Source organism: Aotus nancymaae, unplaced genomic scaffold, assembly GCF_030222135.1.
Source record: "Aotus nancymaae isolate 86718 unplaced genomic scaffold, 86718_ANA_hifiasm-v0.15.2.pri h1tg000006l, whole genome shotgun sequence".
Taxonomy (NCBI): Eukaryota; Metazoa; Chordata; class Mammalia; order Primates; family Aotidae; genus Aotus; species Aotus nancymaae.
This window is the reverse complement of record NW_026988417.1, coordinates 8,076,663-8,088,954: the sequence shown is the minus strand read 5'-3', so window position 1 is coordinate 8,088,954 and position 12,292 is coordinate 8,076,663. Positions and strand designations below refer to the sequence as shown.

The window sequence follows — 12,292 nt, the reverse complement described above, 5'->3', positions numbered from 1 at the left end:
ACCTCCTTAACATTTTTTGGTATGCTTACTTGCTGTTTAGGCTTACTCTTTTGTGACTTACCCATTTTACACTTTTAATTTTTTCCTCAACCATTTCTTTTTTAAAAAAAATAATATATAGAATTCTTTTTTTTTTTTTTTTTTTTTTTTTTTTTTTTTTTTTGAGGCGGAGTTTCGCTCTTGATACCCAGGCTGGAGTGCAATGGCGCGATCTCGGCTCACCGCAACCTCCGCCTCCTGGGTTCAGGCAATTCTCCTGCCTCAGCCTCCTGAGTAGCTGGGATTACAGGCACGCGCCACCGTGCCCAGCTAATTTTTTGTATTAGTAGAGACGGGGTTTCACCATGTTGACCAGGATGGTCTCGATCTCTTGACCTCGTGATCCACCCGCCTCGGCCTCCCAAAGTGCTGGGATTACAGGCTTGAGCCACCGCGCCCGGCCAGAATTCTTTATACAACGTAGGCATTCATCTTTTGTCAGTTACATACATTGCAAATATGTTCTCCGAATCTGTGGCTTAACTTTTCACTCTCTTATGATACCTTTTGACATGTAGAAGTTTTAGGGGTTTGTTTGTTTTTCTTTGAGACAGAGTCTCACTCTGTTGCCCAGGCTGGAGTACAATGGCATGATCTCTGTTCACTGCAACCTCTGCCTCCCGGGTTCAAGCAATTCTTCCGCCTCAGCCTCCCAAGCAGCTGAGACTACAGGCATGCACCACCACACCCAGCTATTTTTGTCTTTTTGGTAGAGATGGGGCTTCACCATGTTGGCCAGGCTGGTTTTGAACTCCTGACCTCAGGTGATCGAGCCGCCTCAGCCTCCCAAAGTGCTGGGATTATAGGCATGAGCCACTATGCCTGGCTTCATACAGTCAAATGTATCAGTTTTCTGCTTTGATGATTGTGCTTCTTTGTATCTTTCTTCCCTGATGTGCAAATGCCACCTCTGCCGTTTGTCATATTTCCGTATTTGTGTGGATCAATATGTGAGTTCACTAATCTTTTTATTTCATCTGTCTATCCTTCTATCAGTAGCTCACTCTCTTACTAATTGTAGCTTTATAGTAACTTGTAGGCTCTGTGAGTAAGTCTTTCCATCCTGTTCTTCTTCAAGAAAAACCTTCTTATCAGGTTAATTACTAGTATATAAATTGTTATTATTATGAATGAATATGGAATTTTATTGTATATATTTTTACCTCATCTGTTAAAATTTTAGTTTTTAAAATTTATTCTGCTAATGTGATATATTTCATTGGTGAATTTTTTAATACTAAACCAGCTCTGCATATCTGTGGCAATCCCAACTTGTTCCTGATGTATTATTTTTGCCTACACTGCTGTTTTTGATTTCCAGGTCAGGGATTTGTTTTTGTTAATTATGCTTATAAATCAGGCTGCGCTTATCTGGGTTTTGGTGTCAAGATGATACACCAGTGTAATAAAAAGATTTGAGGATCATTCCCCCGTGTCCCATTATTTCCTTCTACAAAAACTTATGTCAATTGAATAATAATTTAATTTAACATTTATTTATGACAATTGCATAATAATTTTCTTTAACATTTGTCCATACAAAAGGTATTTGTGGTTGGATCTGACCAGCACCTGCAGTGCAAGCAACTGAGGGCAACTTTAAGTGAATTCTTGAGCCACGATCATGCAGGTGGAATCCATTTGAATTCCAAAACTGTAGAGTCATAGGTAGGTCTGTGATTATAAATTCTTAGAGAAGCCTTTTTTTCTTCCACCCAGAGCCCTGGTCAAAGAGGATGATTTTCTTTTGTGTCTTTTGTTTTTTTGTTTCTTTTTCCCATACTGCCCTATATCTGAGACAGTAGCTCTAAGAGATGCCTAGCTTTACAGAGTCTCGGTTGCAGCTTTTCTTCTTGCATAGCGCAGGGCATTGGCTAGTCTCCTTGGGGTGATTAAAACACACACCTCTTTTTTACTGATATTAGCAAGTATGCTCAGGGCAGCCATGGGTTAACTTCAACTTACCACTCGTATTTTCAACTCTTCCTTATTAGCAACCTCAGCTATGGGTATGTTTATTTCATGCAGCATGTGTACGGTAACATAGTGGGTATTTTCAGGATATGCAATTTGCTGTATTGCTGAAAATTCAGGTCCTAGTGTTCCCATTTTATAGGTGAGAAAATGAGGTTTGGAGTGACATGAAGTACCTGCTCAATGTAACAGTTGTGACTGGAGGAGCTGGAACTCAAAGGCCTCCAAGATCCTTGCTGTCTGTAATACATGTTATTTTCTACAGTAACAAATTCAAGCATGTAGATGCCCCAGGCTTTCAGCTTTAGTAATGCCCCAAGGACATCTGTTTAGCTTTCTAGAGCTTATATGTTACAAAGAAAGGGACCTGGAGACAGGAGGGAATGTATTCTCTACCCAGGTCCACAAGGGGGCGTAGTTTCAAGGGCAAGAACTTCCCAATGCCCCCTCCCCTCTCTCCATCCGGGAGACTTAAGGGTCTTTAAATTTTCGAGGGGGGGCCGGGAAAGGACAAAAGGTCAGTCACTCCAGCGGAAGTTTAAAGGATCTCTTTTCATTGGCCAGGGGGCTTGCAGAAGGTGGGAATTCCTCCCAGGTTAAAAGTCCCCTCCTTCCACACCCCTTCAGATTCCATACTTGGGTCCCCTTCCACATTCTTCGTGGAAACTCTCTCTCTCTCATCTTTTTCTCTCTCCTTTTTCTTTTTCTCTGCCTAAATAAATCACTTCTTTGCAAAAATTCTTTCGGGTCCAATATTTTCTTATGGGTACACCCTCCGTGGTCTCCTCTCCCATTCTTGGGTGAGTGAGAGACCAAGAGCCTGGAAAAACATCCTCTCAGGGGAGCTGAGCACTCCCCTGCACCCCCAAACCCGGCAACAATAATGTACCCTGGTGTGTCTTATGGTAGATGTTCCTTATTTTGCTAAGAAAGAAATGTATATTTCCTTTTGCTTTCTAAACATAGGGCCACCATTGCAAAACTGTGCTGGTCAATTTCACCTTGTGTTAGTCAAATTGGATACCTGGGAGACACTCGTCTTTTTTTGCAATGAGTATTATTGCTGGACTATTCAGTGACTTATTTGAGAGGTTTTCTAAAAGATGAGTATAAAGATACCATACCTTTCTGTATCAATACTTTTGTAGTGTGCTAACACCATTGCTCTCCTGCTGCAATTGCTACAGGCAAGCATTTTACTGAATTTTGTGGTTTACAGAAGGTTTCTACCTTCATTAACTCAGTTCTCAAAAGAATTCTGGCCATCGGTTGCTGTTACTCAAATATAAGAGATATATAGAATGGGGTTCAGAGAAGTAAATTTTATTAAGATTGCACAACTAAGAAGGCTCAAAGTTGAGCATCAGAAAGCTTGTTGAATACATAAATTAGTTAATGGATTATGATAAGGAATCTGGTGTCTGCCTGCCTGTCTGTCCGTTCTTTCTCCCTTCCTTTATACATTTTTCTCTCTTTCCTTCTTTTCTTTCTTAATTATACAAGCATATTCAAGGGTTAACAAAAACCCAAAGCATAATAGAACTCATAGTGAAACAGGTTTAATGTTTATTAAAATAATTTTCTCAGCATAACTTCACTCTTCCTTGATCCAGATATCCAAAACAGTGGTAGGTTAAAAGCCCTATTTCCCAGGGTCTGAAAAACCCAGATTCTCAGTCTGGCTCCCTCTTAAGTTTTTTTTTTTTTTTTTTTTTTTTTTTTTACTTTTAGTTTCAGAGGTATACATGCAAGTTTGTTATTAAATAGGTAAATTGCGTGTCACGTGGGTTTGGTGTGCAGATTATTTCATCACCTAGGTAAGAAGCATAGTACCCGATAGATAGTTTTGATCCTCATTCTCCTCCCACCCTCAAGGAGGCGCTGATGTCTATTGTTCCCTTCTTTATGTCCATGTGCACTCAGTGTTCAGCTCCCACTTATCAGTGAGAGCATGCAATATTTGGTTTCCTGTTCCTGGGTTAGTTTGCTTTGAGTAATGACCTCCAGCTCCATCCATGTCCCTGCAAAGGACATGATCTCATTCATTTTTATGGCTGCATACTATTCCATGATGTTATATGTGCCACATTTTCTTTATCCAGTCTGCTGTTGATGGACGTTTAGTTTGATTCCATGCCTTTGCTGTTGCAAATAGTGCTTCAGTGAACATACACGTGCATGTGCCTTTATAGTAGAACAATTTATATTCCTTTGGGTATATACCCACAGGTAGAATTACTGAATTGAATGGTAATTCTATTGTAACTTCTTTAAAAAATTACCAAACTGCTTTTCACAGTGACTAAACTAATTTCCTTTTCTACTGGCAGTGTATAAGCATTCCCTTTTCTCCTCAAGCTCTCCAGCAAGTGTTATTTTTTGACTTTTTAGTAATAGCCCTACTGACTGGTGTGAGATGGCATCTCACTGTGGTTTTGATTTGCATTTATCTAGTGATTAGTGATGTTGAACATATTTTTCATATGCTTGTTGGCCGTGTGTATGTCTTCTTTTGAAAACTGTCTGTTCATGTCCTTTGCCCACTTTTTAATGGGGTTGTTTCTTGTTTGCTAATTTAAGTTCCTTACAGATTGTAGATATTAGACCTTCATCAGATGCATAGTTTGCAAATATTTTCTCTCATTCTGTAGGTTATCTGTGTACTCTGTTGATAGTGTCTTTTGCTGTGCAGAAGCTCTTTAGTTTAATTAGGTTCCATTTGTCAATTTTGTTTTTGTTGCAATTGCTTTTGGCGTCTTCATCATGAAATCTTTGCTAGGGCCTGTGTCTAGAATGCTGTTTCCTGGGTTTTCTTCAAGGGCTTTTATAGTTTTGGGTTTTACATTTAAGTCTTTAATCCATCTTGTGTTAGTTTTTGTATATGGTGTAAGGAAATAGTCCAGTTTCTATCTTTCTGGAAAGGTCCAGTTTCAATCTTCTGTATATGAATAGTCAGTTATCCCAGCACCATTTGTTGAATAGGGAATCCTTTCTCTATTGCTTGTTTTTGTTGACTTTGTTGAAGATCAGATGGTTGTAGCTGTACAGTTTTATTTCTAGCCTCTGTATTCTGTTCCACTGATCTAGTATTTTTGTACCAATGCCATGCTGTTTTGGTTACTGTAGCCTTTTATAATAGTTTGAAGTCAGTTAGCATGATGCCTCCAGTTTTGTTCTTTTTGCTTAGTATTCCTTTAGTTATTCAGGCTCCCTTTTGCTTCCATATGAATTTTAGAATTTTTTTTTAAATTCCTTGAGGAATGTCCTTGATAGTTTGATAGGAAGAGATTTGAATCTGTAAAGTTTTGAGCACTATGGTCATTTTAACAATATTGATTCTTCCTATCCATGAGCATGGAACATTTTTCCATTTGTTTGTGTCATCTCTGAATTCTTTCAGCAGCATTTTGTAATTCACCTTATAGAGATCATTCACCTCCCTGGTTAGCTGTATTTCTAGGTATTTTATTTTGTTTTTCTCTTAATTTGTTTTGTGGCATTCGATAACATGTCAAACTGCATCTTGGCACCAATTTCTTCATCTTGGATGGTCATTCTTTCCTTGCTGCTTCTCAGCAGGTAACGCAGAGGTAGGACAATGTCCATGAAAACAACTTGAGAGGGTAGAGTTGTAAGTGGGTATGTTTAAGGATTATGTTAAGAAGTTCACATTCCTTGAACTTTTCCAACTCAAAGATCCCCAGTTAGTCTTTGATTAAATTCAGCTCAGGCAGCAACACACCCCCGTCAGATGTTTCAGTTGAGGCACTTCTAGGAATAAAACTAAAAAAGAGTAATTTGTCTGATGAGATACCTTTTCTATGCCCAGAGTCACTACTCTTTATTCCCTATCCCACTTACAAATTCTTGCCAAAGACTTGTCATTGTTGGCCATAAAAGCATTATTCAGTCAGTATCCACCACGTGCCAGGGCCAGTGCTAGACACACTGGATAAAGAATCTCCAATTCTTATAAGAACATTGTGAGATAAATTTCAGTGTTCCTGTTTTACAAGAAAATAAAGCTAAAGCTCATGGCACACTGTCTCATTAGTTGTTCCCACTGAAAGAAGCTGGACCATCATTGATATCCACTGGAAATGATTACCAGTGCTGCTGTACATCATCCCAGAGTGCATTACTGGGAAGGCAGATGAGTAGCCCAATCTGCAGGTCTTTATTTCTGTGTCCTTCTCTTTTGTTCCTTGCTCTTTGGTCAATCTGTTTTCCATTCTTTCCACTCTATCATGCTTAGCCATCCCCTCTACCCTAGGCTGTCATTGTCACTTACCCACTTTTAGGAGAAGGAAAAAGAGTAAGGAGAAAGAACCTGTGCTGTTTGAAGTCACACCTGGACACAAATCCCACTAGTACCACTTCTAACCTATGTGGTCATAGGTAATCTTTTTAGCCTATGCTTTGATTTCCCCAACTGCAAACTGGAGGCAGTAATACCATAGAATGAGCTTGAGGGTTACACACAGTGATTAGTAAAGGGCCTGGTGTGTTGCCTGCCATTTAGTAGGGGCTGAGTATATGCGAGATTATTTCCTCTTGTCTCACCAGGATTGTTGTGACTTGTTGACTGTGTACCATGTCTTCAGTCTCCCCATTTGTCGTTTCTAATCCTTCTACCACTACTGCCAACTTAGTCTTCCTAAGGGCTTATCCTTGCTCTGCTCTGTGGACCCAAAAGAGCTACTAAAATAATTCCAGACTCTTCATCCTTGGTTGTCAGGATTTACAAAATTTGGCCTCAATTCTTTCTTCAGGAAGTCTCTGGGAAGCCCTCCAGCAGCATTGGGTTCATCCATGTGCTCTGTTGCTTACTGGGTTGAGCTTACCTTGCTCCCTCTGCCTAGAGGGAGCTCTCCATCAACTCTGCTTGAAGAAAGCCTACCTAAAACCAAACCTGGCCCTCCAACTAGACATATATTTGAGACCAGGTGTTCTTGGGCAAAGGTGGTTGCTTTTTCATCTGAAATTTCTAGAATCTAGCAAAATGTTTATAATCTTTTTCTTCAGACAGGGTCTCATGCTGTCACCCAGACTGAAGTGCAGTGATATAATCTCAGCTCACCACAACCTCCTCCTCCTCAGCTCAAGTGATTCTCCTGCCTCAGTCTCCCCAATAGCTTAGATTACAAGTGCGTGCCACTACCGCCTGGCTAATTTTTGTATTTTTAGTAGAGATAGGGTTTCACCATGTTGGCCAGCGTTGTCTCAAACTTTTGACCTCAAACGATCCACCCGCCATAGCCTCCCAAGTGTTGGGATTACAGGCGTTGACACACTGCGTCCAGCTGAATCTCTTTTTTTATAGAAGGACTACTCAGATACTCTATTTTTGCCTATGTTAATTTTGGTACACTGTGTTTTCTAGAATTGTTAAATTTACCTATATTTTCAAATGTGTACCTCTTTATTAATGTCTGTATGCTCTGTAATGTCCCCTTTTCATTCCTAGTGTTGTTTGTGTCTTCTTCCCATTTTCTGTATCAGTGTTACTACAGGCTTATCAATTTTATTGGTGGTTTTCAAGAATTTGCTGTTGGGTTTATTGGTCTTCTATATTGTATGTTTATTTCTATTTCATTTATCCCATCCCTTAAAAATTATGTCCTAACTTGTCATTTTTAGTGTGCTTTTCCTAATTTACATATAAACATAGATACATACATCACTGATTTTCAGTGTTTTTTATCTAACAATGCACTTAAAGCAATAATTTTCTTCCCAGCGTTGATTTATCTCTGTCGTATAAGTTTTAATATGTCATATATTCATCATAGGTCAGTTCAGATGATTTTCTAATTTCTATGGTAATTTCCACTTCTACTAATTTTTGAGAAGTTATAAAATTTCCAAACATTTGGAGATTGTTTAGTTTTTTGCTTACTGAGTTCCAGCTTAATTTAACTGTAACCAGAACGTAAACTGTATGGTTATAGTGGACTTAGCCAGAGTCAGGTCTTGTTTTCTGGCCTCACAGGTGCTATGTTCTTTGACACCATTTTTTAAGTTTTACCCATACATTTTGTAAGGTTATAAAAAATAAAATAAAGGATGAGACTCATGAATAAAGTAGATGTTCTTTGTTTTTCTGCTGAGTTATCCTCAAGCCTCAATAAACTTTTCATATACAGGGTTCTTAGCTTATTACTAGTAGGTATCATTCACTAAAAAATATATGTCTATTGAGCATCTTATGCACATAGGGCATTTAACTAGATATTGGGTATTTCACAATGATTAAAATCAGACACCACCCCAGACCTCACAGCTCAGTAGGGCAGACTGATATTGATCAATTAAACAGCAGAATGGTGTGTTACTTTAAACTGAGATGCATGCTTTGAGGAAAATGAACGTGTTTCTCTGAGAGCATATAGCAAAGGAATCTTGCTGGCAGTTTTGTGGGGACAGGAGGGCAGTTCTCTTACCTATGTGTCAGGTTGTCATTGTATGTAGAAAATTTAATGGGATTTGATGTCTAAAGGTAAGATTAATAGCTTGCATCTGCAAAGCGCTTGTATTATTTTTAGATTATCACAACCATCTGGTTTTCTCCTACTGATAAATATTTATCTTATAAGTTTTTTTGTTTTTTTTTTTTTTTTTTTTTTTTTTGAGACGGAGTTTCGCTCTTGATACCCAGGCTGGAGTGCAATGGCGCGATCTCGGCTCACCGCAATCTCCGCCTCCTGGGTTCAGGCAATTCTCCTGCCTCAGCCTCCTGAGTAGCTGGGATTACAGACACGCGCCACCGTGCCCAGCTAATTTTTTGTATTAGTAGAGACGGGGTTTCACCATGTTGACCAGGATGGTCTCGATCTCTTGACCTCGTGATCCACCCGCCTCGGCCTCCCAAAGTGCTGGGATTACAGGCTTGAGCCACCGCGCCCGGCCATAAGTTTTTTTAAATTTATTTTTTACTGAGGTAACATACATACAGCAAAGTGAATTAATCTTAACCAGAGAGCTCAACACATTCTTTACATACGTACGCACGTCAGTGATAACCACCCAAATCAAGATGCGGAACATTATCAGAGGGCCCCTCAGGCACCTTCCCAGTCAGTGGCCCACCAAGAGGCTACGACTGCTATTCTGATCTCTAACACAAGCCATTTGTGTAACTTCCTTTTAACTTAATGTGAATGGAATCATATAATAAATATTGTTTTATGTTTGGCTCCTTTCACTCACTCACTAATTCACTCATTCACTCAACTTATTCATTCATTCACTCACTGACTTATTCATCCACTCACTCACTTATCCGTCCACTCACTCATTCACTGGGTACCTGCTCCATGCTAGTTGTCAAGGAGCTGGTGGAGTCAGTGCAGCCCCAGTTAGCTGAACTTGGCTCTGAGCTCCTTTCAACATAATGTCTTTGAGATTCATAATGTCATTGATATGCTATTGTATATAATAAGTTTATTGTTTTTCATTACTGCCCACTATTCTACTATATGAATATACTCTAATTTATTTCATCATTTTACTGCTGATGGACAATTGGGTTGGCATCATTGGAGATTCTATGAATAAAGTTGCTCTGCACATTCTTGTCAATGGTGAACATATACATGCATGTCTCTTGGTTATTTTATACCTCATAAAGGTATTGAATGGAGTGACACACACAGAGTCCATAATGTGTGAAGCTGTCACATGCCCCAAAGCATTATGTTGACTATACTAAATGTAAATGGTTACTTTGGTTGTCTAATACTCTGAGATTAGAAGAAGGAAACTGTGGTACTTGAGCCATAGGGGTGATGTTTGATCTCATCAGACCTTCCCGTCCATGTTAGAGATGCAGGTACTGAGCCCAGAGAGAGGACATGCCCTTCCCGGGACCACACAGTCATCGGTGGCCTCTGATCACCACATGGAACCTGCAGATGTTTCATCTCACTGGCTTAGTGTCTGTTTAGCCAGAGACCATCTTTCATAGATGTGGGAAATTTACTTGACAGAAAATTGTATCATAGACTTAAAAACTGTTGACAGGGTGTTTAAGCTTTGGCTCCCAGGAGAAGGGCTTGAGGTCATCTAAAGAAGTTGTGGTTGCAGGGCATGGAGCTGGGAGGAGTTTGGTACTTAAAAGAACACCCCCACAGCAAGCATTCTTCAAAGAATTCTTGCCTGGATCCAGCTTTCTACTTTCTCACTGCATCCGCCGGTGAGTGAATAAGCCATATCCAACAGTGCAAACTCAGAGCATCATTTGCTGTCTGAACCCTCAGCCAGGTTTAAGCACGAGCTGCCCTGTCTGTCTAAATGCTCCTCCACTGCTTTTCTAGCCTTAAGGCCTTAAGGCCTGGGAAGGCTTCTCCTGCCTCCTGTCTGAGCCTGAGTTACTGACTCTCTGTGTGTTCCTGAAGCCTTTTATTAGCTGGACTTGGCTCTCGGCACAGGATGGACTAGCCTCCTTGGATATATGCTCCATGGAACTCTGAACATCTTAAAAATGAACTATGTCAGGTGTGTTTCTTATCTGCTTCCCTGGTGAGATGGAGCTGTGAGGATAGATATTGGGGCTGCTTTGACTCCACTAGGTCCTTGACAACTAGTATGCAGCAGGTACCCAGTGAATGAGTGAGTGGATGAATAAGTGAGTGAATGGATGAAAGAATGAGTAAGTGAATGAATAAATGAGTGAGTGAATGAATGATTGAGTGAATGAATGAATGAGTGAGTAAAAGAGTGAATATGAGGGTGAATGAGTGAATGAGTGAGTGAGTAAGTGAATGAATGGGCACTGAGTGGATGAGTGAGTGAACGAGTGAGTGAATGAATGACTGAGTAAGAGCAAGTGATTGAGTGAAGGAATTAATGAGTGAATGATTGAGTGAACGAATAAGTCAGTGAGTACGTGAGTAAATGAGTGAGCAAGTGAATGGGTGAGCAAGTGAGTGAGTGAGTGAGTGAATGAGTGAATGATTAAGTGAGTGAGTGAATGAGTGAGTGAGTGAGTGGATGGATGCAAAACACTGTCCAGAAATGGCGCCTCCTCCCCCATTCACCATAATCATCTCACCAGCCACCATCATCAACCCTGTAGGTCTCCTTGCTTCTACCCTTGGGCTTCTGTATCCTCTGCTCACAGCAGCTAAAGAGACCCATTTCCATCATAACATGTCACTCTTCTTCCCTGATCACTTCAGTGGCTCCCAATTCACTTAAGCAATACAGCGGGGGCTTGGCTTTTCTAAGAAAGGTTACTGGAAAAGATTGCTGAAAACAGCAATTCACTTAAACAGTGCATGGTGGCTCCCACCTATAATCCCAGCACTTTGGTAGGCCAAGGTGGATAGGTCACCTGAGGTCAGAAGTTCGAGACTAGCCTGGCCAAAATAGTGAAACTGTCTCTTCTAAAAATACAAAAATTAGCTGGGTATGTTGGCACATGCCTATAATCCCAGCTGCTCGGGAGGTTGAAGTAGGAGAATAGTTTGAACCTGGGAGGCAGAAGTTTCACTGAGCCGAGATCGTGCCTGTGCACTCCAGCCTGGGAGACAGAGCAAGACTCTATCTCAAAAAAGAAATGACAACAACAGCTGCAACAATACAGTGGAGAAAATGTGGGTTGTGGTCAATCCTGTGTTCAAATCTCACTCCATCGTGTGACTTGCCTCAGTTACTTCACTCTCTGTGGCTGTTGGTGGCTCACAGAATGTTACGTGGCTCAATTCATAGGAAACACTCAAAACAGCACCTGGCCCATCGTCAGGGACTTCATCACTATTCATTATTAGTGTTGCGAGGATCAGAATGAAACAAAAAATTATGGTGATATTGAGAAGTGATGCATCCGAGTTAGGCGTGCAAGGGGGCCAGTGCCTGGGTTCGAGCCCCAACGTGCCACTTACTACCAATGTGCCTTCACAGTACATTGGGGTAATAATAGTTTGTTAGGTTTTGAGACAATTATGTGATTGAATGTATGAACATAATTTGAATAGTACCTGATATACCCAGTTCTCAATAAATGTTGCTGGCAAGTGTTCATTTCATTAGGCTACACAGCCTCTCAGGGCTCACAGAGCCTGCACCCTGCCTCCCTGTCGCAAACTTTCTATGTTTAAAGCTAAGCGTTTGACCGCTCCCAGAACTGCTTCTCCCAAAGGCACCCCTGTCTCAATAGAACCAGCTCCATTCTGCCTCATGTGAGCCCCAAACATCAGTGATCCATGATTCTCCTCTTTCTTTCCCACCCCACTTCTAAGCCATGAGAAAATCTTGTCTCCTCCTTCAGCACATCCAG

The 12,292-nt window shown here is 40.6% G+C and overlaps 1 protein-coding gene across 6 annotated transcripts in view; it reads left to right on the top strand.

The window, feature by feature from the left end:
- STK32B (serine/threonine kinase 32B) overlaps positions 1-12,292 on the top strand; it is a 417,401-nt gene that overhangs the window by 194,558 nt on the left and 210,551 nt on the right. The window lies entirely within an intron of this gene.